Raw genomic sequence first — 10000 nt, forward strand, 5'->3', positions numbered from 1 at the left:
GAATAATAAACCTATTTTTGTAGAAACTATTGTGTTTCTTTAAATAGTCCATTTAATTGCTTTGGTGAGAATGAGTGAGGTCGGGTGGGTGAACTTGGAAAACGATGAGAGAGAGAGAGAGAGAGTCGATACACGGAGAGAGAGAGAGAGGAGAGAGAGAAAGGAAAGAGAAGTGTTTCCATGAGTGAACCTTTTCGCGTCGAACTTTTCACGCCTTTTCCTGAAGAAAGATCGCTAGATTACACGTTACGTACACTTTCAAAAAAGTGTTAATTCTGTCCTGTAACAGTAATGGTGGCAGCAGTGTTAAATGGTGGCAGCGGTACCTCATGATTTTAAATGGTGGCGAGCATGATGTTTAATGTCTTTAATGGTGGCGAAAGAGGAGATTGCTAATAGACTAATTGATAACGTTGATGCCCAAGGCGACTGGGCGCGTCACGTGATGTGAGTGTGACCACTCAGTCTTAAGAATCGAGTTTCATAGGGGTCGTGATTACGTATAAATGGGGGGAACTTTTTTTTCCGTCTCTATTCGAGTACTGGGAGTGGGAGTTGTGAAATAGATCTGGATGATCTCTAGAGCAATTTTGGGGTTAACAAAATACCCAAATAAGTGTGAATAGTGGCGATTGTGAGTTAATTACGCAAAGTGATGATTTAACAAAATCGCGCGCTGGGTGTTTTTTTTGCAAATCTTCGAGTGGGTGACGTCACAGGTTAGCAAGTTGAGAGATAGGTGCTCCGTTTTCTGTTCAAATTGGTAAGTACCCCATTGTCGTAAGTTGCGCAGAACTCCGTTTTCTATTCTTCTTTTAGAGGGTAACTTTTTACCTTTCTCTAGTGTTCTTTTTGGTTTCTTTTTTATGTTGTTACGCTCAGGGCGTGTGATCACTCACAAAATGCCGGACGATGCAGCAAGCACATCCCAATCAGTTGTGGTGCATAAAGTGACGAAGCGTTAGCGCGGGAATTAGTAATTTTAAAGGGTTAGTTGACAGGAAGCCAACCCAAAATATAGAAACTTTCATTGAGTCAGTGAACAATTATCTGAATTCAAGAAAATTACGAATGGCGCTGAAGCTTTAACAGAGGCTAAATCATTTCTGGATTTAGATAAAGGAGATATTGGGAAACGAGCACGCAGTTTCGGGTTCAGAAGGTGTAAAACTTGGAATGAACTGCAGAAATTTCTACGAGCTACTTATGGCGGAGTTCAACGTGAATGCGCAGTTCGGAATTTGCGAGAGTTTCTCAAAATAAAGAAAGGCAATGATTCACTAGTCACATACAGTGCGAATTTATTTGATGCAGTAGTTGAGTTAAAGAAATCTATAACAGGCTCTCCATGGGTAACTGGAAATAATATCTCCTTAGATAATTTTGAAAGATTGTTACACTTTGCTTGCCTTTTAACGTCGGTCCCAGATGTAATTGTAGATAGTTTTGATAAGAGAATTGATCAGGATACAGACGAATCCTTTTTGTTTGCACAGATTAACAAAAATCCAGCAAAATGCCCGACACTGGACAGTAGTTTTGTACAGGGAGGTGCAAGATGTCAGCTGCAGGTTTCCAAACCACAGAATAATGATAGTCGCTCGCATTCGGGAAATGATGCAACAGTGAAGACATGTGCACGAGTAGAATCGAAGAAAATTCCAGAGAGATCAGTCACAACGATACGTTGTTTTTAATTGTGATAAAATAGGACATAGTAAATCAAATTGCAGAGTGAGATATTGTTCAGTTTGCAAATCTTCAGATCATGGATGGAGATTTTGCCCAGCCACAAAGAATAGAGATTATTCAGGAAGTCACGGGAGGTTTTTCTAGATATGACAGGAGAATTCCACATGATGCAAGTTCTAGATACACAAAGGAACAGCAGAATTTTCACAAGATAAGTTCGAAAACGGACACAGGATAATGACTAATCAGGTCTTAGAGTCAACAGAACCTAGGCCGATTGTACGTGGATTCTCTAACGGCAATGAAATTTCTATTTTCATTGATTCTGGTAGCTCAGTTAACTTAGTAAATGCTGACCTTTTTCACTCGAGGTTTCCAGAGTGCAAATTAGTCCCTTCTAGTGAGACAGTGTGTGATGTACAAGCGAGGAAACTGAATATTTTAGGTTCGTCATTTCTTACGCTTTGTATCGGTGGAAAGACAATAGTAGAATCATTTTTGGTCATAGAAGGATTAGCCTTAGGTGAAATGGTTTTGCTAGGACACCCTTCTTGCATGCGACATAACATCAACATTCTTATGGGAGTTCAGGGGATTACAATAGGTGAGTCAGGTTGTTTTGTTCCATATATACACAGGAAAAAAACTTGTGAGAAACCTAAGACACAGTCTGAGACATGTGTAACACATTCATTAGAGAGTGAAGATATTCCGCAAAGATCTTTCAAAGGATTTTTGTTGGAAGATATTGAATTGCAACCGCGAGTTCCTACATTAGTTAAAGTGTCGCTGAAAGAGAAGAATTTTCCTTCTCAAGTGTGCGTTGTTGAGGAACCGAGAAATTCAAAGACGTTGTGAGTACGGTGTCAGTGAATGAAATTTCAGTCGCAGGCATGACTTCAGTAGAATTAGTTAGCTATCAAGACTCAGTGAAAAAATATCACAAGGGTACTTATGTAATTGATTTTGAAGAGTTTAATGAAGAGCATAAATTAGTGAGTTTTTTGTGGAGACGGGAATATGTTTCCTAACGAGGAGCAACAGTTCGAAGTCAGGTTCTACATGAACACTTGGCTAAAGTTGATTATCCTGAATATTCAGATAAAGTAGAGAAAGTGTTGAAAGAATATCTAGATATCATTGCTTTGAAGGGAGATAAATTAGGAGTTACAGATGTTTTAGAACATTCAATCCGCCTAGAAAAGGGTACAAATCCCATATATATTCCAGCATATTGAATTCCTTTTAAGATCAGAGAAGAAGTAGAAAAAGAAGTTCAGAGGTGGGAGTCGGAAGGCATTATCAGACCGTCCAATTCTCCGTTTAATTTTCCTTTGCTTGCAGTTCCTAAGAAAGACGGTAGTATCAGAGTTTGTGTAGATTTTTGTAAATTGAATGAAAAAACATGCCCAGATAGATATCCGGTAGCTTGTTTGCCTGATTTGTTTGTTGAGATCGGTGGCAAGAATATATATTCATCTATAGATCTTATGCAAGGGTTTTTACAAGTTCCCCTTTGTGAGAGTAGCCGTAAATATACAGCATTTTCGGTACCAAAGGGACATTACGAGTTTAATAGGATGCCTTTTTTGGATTACAAGGGTCCCCAATAACATTTACTAGACTGGTTAACACAGTACTTCATGGCTTGTTAGGAAAGTCGGTGTTTGTGTACATGGATGACATTCTCATATGCACAGATACAATTGAAGAACATCTAAAGGTGTTAAAAGAAGTCCTCAAGCGATTACGGTTCGCTGGATTAAAGGTCAAATTGGCCAAATGTGAGTTTCTGAAGAGAAAAATTGTCTATTTAGGACATGTTATCTCTAAAGAGGGAGTTAGAGTGAATGATGAGAAAGTTAAAGCCATTGTGAATTTTCCAGTTCCCAAAACCAGGAAACAGATTCGTTCGTTCCTAGGTATGTCGGGTTTCTTTCTCCGTTTTGTGCGGAATTTTTCTACAATAGCGTCTCCATTGACAGATTTGTTACGAGAAGACGTTAAGTTTGTTTGGGGTGATAGTCAACAATTAGCTTTTGAGAAGCTTAAGAACGCTTTGGTGAACCCACCAGTTTTGAAGTTTCAGATTTTAGTCAACCGTTCACCTTAGTGACTGACGCGAGTCAGGAAGGTATAGGTGCGTGTTTGATGCAGAAATTTGAAGGAAATTACACCCAATTGCTTTTATAGCAGAAAGTTCAAAATGCGTGGTAGTAACGAAAGGCTGATGTCAGTTGTGGACAAGGAGGCTTTCGCAGTCGTCTCTAGCCTTGTTCATTTTAAGATGTTGTTGTTGGGAAATAAAGTTGAGATTTTACAGATCATCAACCGTTGTTAGAGCTCTTTAATAAGCCAAATTTGTCGCCCAAGAGAGCACGTTGGTTCCTAACATTGAGAGATTTTGATGCAAACCTCAAATACATTGAAGATAAGCATAATGTAGTTGCAGATGCATTGAGCAGATATTTTCCGGTCGAGGATGAGGAAATACACACCGAATCCTGTGTGGGAGAAGAGAGTAAATATTTGGTGTCTAATGTCTCTGATATTAGTAGTTCTGAGAGATCGCATGTAGAGGACATACACGTTCCTACAGTGCATACTTCGGGGAGAAATAGTGAGTCGGCAGTCTCGGGAGAGATTGTTATTCGTGATAGTGAGAGTAACGCAGTGTGTTATATTACGGGTGAAAATGTCACTTGGGACATAGGCTTGCTCGAACAAAAGCAAGATGAAGATAAATTGTTGTCAGATGCTAAGGCATTTCTTAGGGAGTTTCACCGAAGAAAGGGTATAAGTTGCCTTTTTCTGGTCTAGAGTTGGAGAATAATTTATTGGTGAGGAAAGTTAAGTATAACTTGCGAAGTACTCGAAGCATGGGTGATATTACACAAATCATCGTGCCAGAGAGTCTAGTGCCACAAGTTCCAGACATTGTACATTGTAAATTTGGTTCTCCTCATTTGGGTGTAGACAAGACGTATGAAAACGTCAGGTCAAAGTTCTTTTGGAAAAATATGTTTTCCCGCAGTAGAAGCCTTTGTGAAGAAGTGAGCTATTTGCAATGCGAATAAGCCAGCGACGACAGTGTCGTGTCGTTTGAGTTCATATCCCATACCACATAGGCCGTTTCAGAGAGTGCATATGGATATTCTGGGTAACTTCTCAGAGTCCGCTTATGGTTATAGACATTTATTAGTAGTTGTTGATGAGTTGACTCGCTTTGTCGAGATTTTCCCACTGAAGTACAAATCAGCTGAGGAAGTTGCTATAGCGTTTTTTAAGGGATAATTTGTCGATATGGTGTTCCAGAATGTCTGATCACAGACAATGGTAGGGAGTTTATTAATAAGACTTTAGACGGTCTTGCTAATTTGTTGGGGATAAAGAAAGTATCTATAATCCCGTATAGACCTGAAGCGAATGGGTTATGTGAGAGGGCGAATCGGAAAGTAATCGAAGCTTTGCGCATGACGGTGGGTGGTTCCGATACACATTGGGACAGATCTTTGGATGAAGTGCGATATAGTATCAATACTATGATGAATGACACAATTAAGATATCTCCAGCAGAAGCTTTGTATGGGTACAAGTTGAAAGGACCTTTTGATTTGTTACCAGAGCGAGTTCAGGGTGATGTTACGGTCACTTCGTTGATAAATACAGCGAGAGAAAGATTTGCACGTATCAGTAAAGAACTTGAACTTAGTTCGCGTGCAATGGTAGAGAAAAGTAACGCGAAATCGAGGGGAGTAGCTTTTTCGATGGGTGATAGAGTGTTTGTTAAAGTGAATGTTCGGAATGATCTGAATTATAAATTAAGTCCGAAGTTCCACGGACCTTTTGAGATTGTAGAGATCAAAAGAGGGAATAGATTTGTAGTTAAAGATGTAAATACTGGAGTGACGAAATTGACCCATATTTCGAAGTTAAAGAAAGTTGGGATGTAATGGAACATTTGTATATAGTCATGTAATGGAACGTTTGTATATAGTTAGAGGATAAATGGGTTGATATTTGTATATATATGATGTTTATTTTTTTTTTTTTTTGTCTCTTGTTCATTTTAGATGTTGAAGTTCTTAATCATTTGTTTCGAATGATTTTGGGAATTGAGACATGGGCTAATTTCATACGAGATTTGGTGTGTGTTAGTGTGTTAGTGAGTGTTATTGTGTTATGATGTGTTTCATCATCTGACGCAATATGTTTGTTGTTTAGGATTTTTTTTTTGGGGAGGTACTTAGTATATCGGACCGAACAAGTCTGATCTTTTTTCGGGTTGGGAGATCGTATTTGAGTATTTGGATTTTTTTTTCAGTTTCTTTTTTTTTTAAATGAAGGGAGCTGTGTTGTGAGTAATTGTAGTTGTTAAGATCGTGGGAGCGATTGCCATTACGTCAATTGCTATTTTGTTGAGAATTAGTCAGATGTTGCGAAATATTTGTTAACCGAGTAGAACTTTCATGTCTTTTACGAGATATGATACCTTTTAGTGTTTGGATAGGATTCTCGAGTAATTTTTTTCTGTTGGATAGAATTTTTTTGTGAGTTCCGTAGAGTTGTTGTGCTTCAATAGTGAGTTGACTGTGATTATTCTGAGATACACACTTGGAATTAGTTCACATTAAGAGTGTTTGACTTTTGCATTAGTAGTTTTGTTTGGTTCAGTAACATGAAACCTTTTTGTTATTAGACCTTTTTCGAGTGCTTTTGGGAGACTCAGTAGTGACATGGGATAGATTAGAGACCATGTTCATTTTGGGAGATCAATATCAAGGTTCGGGAGTTGATTATAAGACAAGTTGTACTTTAGTTAGAGAGTGTGTGTGTGACAGTAGTATTTTCCAGTTGCGAGTTGTGTCTGTGGGTGGTTGTGAATTATCATTAGTTCATGGACAGACTCCGACAGAATGTGACTTTAGACAGTTCCTGCGAGATTACCACATTGAGTCCACCAGTACTCTTCCTGCCGTGTTTTGCAAGGAGTATGCAGTTACAATGATGTGCCAGAGCAACAAGTCGACATCATTCGTTCTTCAAGGATCCAAGCTGTTTGATGCTGCATGCCGTGTGATGTCTACGGACTTTCTCGTACTTAGCCGTGCTGTATTCAACAGTTCCGAGAAGATAATTATGCGTCATACGCATAACGAGCATTTGGTAGTGGCGGTACCTACAACCAAGGTGCCAATGACGGTTCCACCGTTGGAAGACATCGACGATTCCGTGATGTTCCAGTATCAGGAATATATTATGCCGACAATTTTAATTGTCTTAATAGCTATTTTACTGATAATTCTTGTTGTGGAGAGTAGTAAAGCTTATTCGTGTTTGTAAGATTACATGTAAAGGCTCTAAGAACACAACCCCAGTGACTTTGGAAGTGCGTCATGAGAGCAGTCCTTAAAGCTGCAGTGCAGTAGACATTGCTAATTGAGCATAGCTCTATTTTGTTATGTTTTATACATATGCTTTTGTTTTAGTTTGCCGTTAAGGAGAGCGAGACGCTCTTATGTGGTGGCCGAGCTCTATTTCAGAAAATATGGCTGCTACAATCTTAAAGGACACATATATGCATTTCATAGCTTCAATGCTTTAAGATGTTATCGTGGAAGGTTTGGAGTCAGATGGAACTAGGGCGAGAGACTCGATGTAAAATCTTTGTATTCAGCAAATAGTTTGATTTGATTCCTCAGCAATATTGCCGGTCAGGTGATCTCCGAAAAAGTGTTATGTATATTCGTGAGTACGTGCGTTACTTTGATCTAGATTATGCCAAAATCTGCCTAAAAGTGAGTTTGATCGTTCATTAACGTGATAGAACTGCAGTTGTCAGACGTAGCTTTGGAGAGGATCCAGGCTTTGAAAATCGGCAGATAAGGTAGAGTTTCAAATCTCTGTTTTTATGGGAGGAAATTGAACTTGTGATTTTTACCATGATTTTCTGATCATTATGAACTTTTGAACTGGTGTGGGAGATTTAATATGAATATTCATACCTCTTTTATATTATTATTTTGTTATGTTACGTTTGCCATATCTTGGCTATGCATTTTACACTTTCCATTATTGTGTTTTGCATTTCATATATTTTTGGGAGTTTTCTATCATGTTTAATTCTTTCAACAGATGTCTGTGGACATGTTAGAATAACATGTGGACTTGGGAGTTTGAGAAAAAGGACATGCAAGTCATTTGCAATGTCAATCTCTTTATGTGGTAGACTGTTTTTTTTTTTTTGACATGACTTTAGTTATTGATTTGGGGAGTATGTGTGATTTTGGATATTTTCAGGCTATTAGCCATAATGAGACTTCTTTAATCAGAAGTGTTTTGCAGTTCAGAGTTTAGTTATCTGACTCGATAATTCATTTATTATGCATTTTAATCTTTGCTTTGTTTTATTCATTTCTTGTTGGGTTATTTGAATAATAAACCTATTTTTGTAGAAACTATTGCGTTTCTTTAAATAGTCCATTCAATTGCTTTGAGAGAATGAGTGAGGTCGGGTGGGTGAACTTCGGAAAACGATGATGAGAGAGAGAGAGAGAGAGTCGATGCACTTTGAGAGAGAGAGAGAGAGAGAGGGGAAAAAAATGATGCAAGTGTTTCCATGAGTGAACCTTTCACGCCTTTTTCCTGAAGAAAGATCGCTAGGATCACGTTATGTACACTTTCAAAAAGTGTTAATTCTGTTCCTGTAACATATATATATATATATATATATAATAATATATATATATATATATATATATATATATATATATATATATATATATATATATATATATATATATATATATATATATATATATATATATATATATAAATATATATATATATATATATATATATATATATATATATATATATATATGTGATAGAATATCTTTTCCTTTTGTTTCATTTCCTTCCATTCCACTTAGCCTGCTTAAATTTAATTGATCATTTCCTTTACCATAATTATACTGTAAATCTTTTCATAATTTTCCCGTTGACTTTTTATCCTCTGCTACTTTACTTATAGTATCCTTTACGTTAAAGTACGATGCCCCCTAGCTTTCATCTACCACAGCTGTAAGAGTGAGTACATTTTGTGTTCAAAAGATCCATTTCGATGATTGAAAACAATTTCAGAAGACAATTATTATTATTATTATTATTATTATTATTTTTTTTTTTTTTTTTTTTAGAAGATAAAGTCTATTTATATGGAGCAAGCCTAAAGGGCCACTGACTTAAAAATTCAAGCTTTCCAAAAAAAAGGAAAATAAAAAACAAAGGAGCCAAGGAAAGAAAATTCCCTCTCTAATTATTCTAAAAAGAGTCTATTAACGCAGGTAAACATCACTTCAGGTATTTCCTCTTAATATGGTGACATACCCAGAGGAAAACATCTCCTAGGAGACCTCATTATCATATAAAAAGTGGGAGATTAGCCTGAAATGACATAGGTTTATTAGATTCTTATTGTTTCCATTCACTTTTATCATTCTATCACAACACTGATTTAAAAACTCTCCTGTTTTATTATATATTTAATTTCTAAGAATTTATACATTCCATACAAAAATACATACAAACAGAGATGAAAACATACAAATATAAGAAAATATATGCATAAACACACACACACAACACACACACACACACACACACACATTATTTATATATATTTATATATATATATATATATATATATAAATATATATATATATATATATATATATATATATATATATATGATAGAATATCTTTTTCTTTTTGTTTCATTTCCTTCCATTCCACTTAGTCTGCTTTCTTAATGGATCATTTCCTTTACCATAATTATAGTATAAAATCTTTTCATAATTTTGCTGTTGATTGTTTTTTATCCTCTGCTACTTTACTTATAGTATCCTTTACGTTAACGTACGATTTACGATCTTTCTTTAGCTTTCATCTACCACAACTTTAATAGTGAGTACATTTTTTGTGTAAAAGATCCATTTCGATGATTGAAAACAATTTCAGAAGACAATTATTATTATTATTATTATTATTATTATTATTATTATTATTATTATTATTACTATTATTATTATTATTATTATTATTCAGAAGATGAAGCCTCTTCATATGAAGCAAGCCCACAACGGCTACTGACTTGAAATTCAAGCTTCCAAAAGAAAGAGGAAAATGAGGAAACAAAGGAGCCAAGAAAGAGAAAATTCCCTCTCTAATCATTCTTAAAGAGTCCATTAACGCAGCCAAACATCGCTTTAGGTATTTCCTCTTGTATGGTGACACTCTCAGAGGAAAA

Source organism: Macrobrachium rosenbergii, chromosome 46 (genome assembly GCF_040412425.1).
Source record: "Macrobrachium rosenbergii isolate ZJJX-2024 chromosome 46, ASM4041242v1, whole genome shotgun sequence".
Taxonomy (NCBI): Eukaryota; Metazoa; Arthropoda; class Malacostraca; order Decapoda; family Palaemonidae; genus Macrobrachium; species Macrobrachium rosenbergii.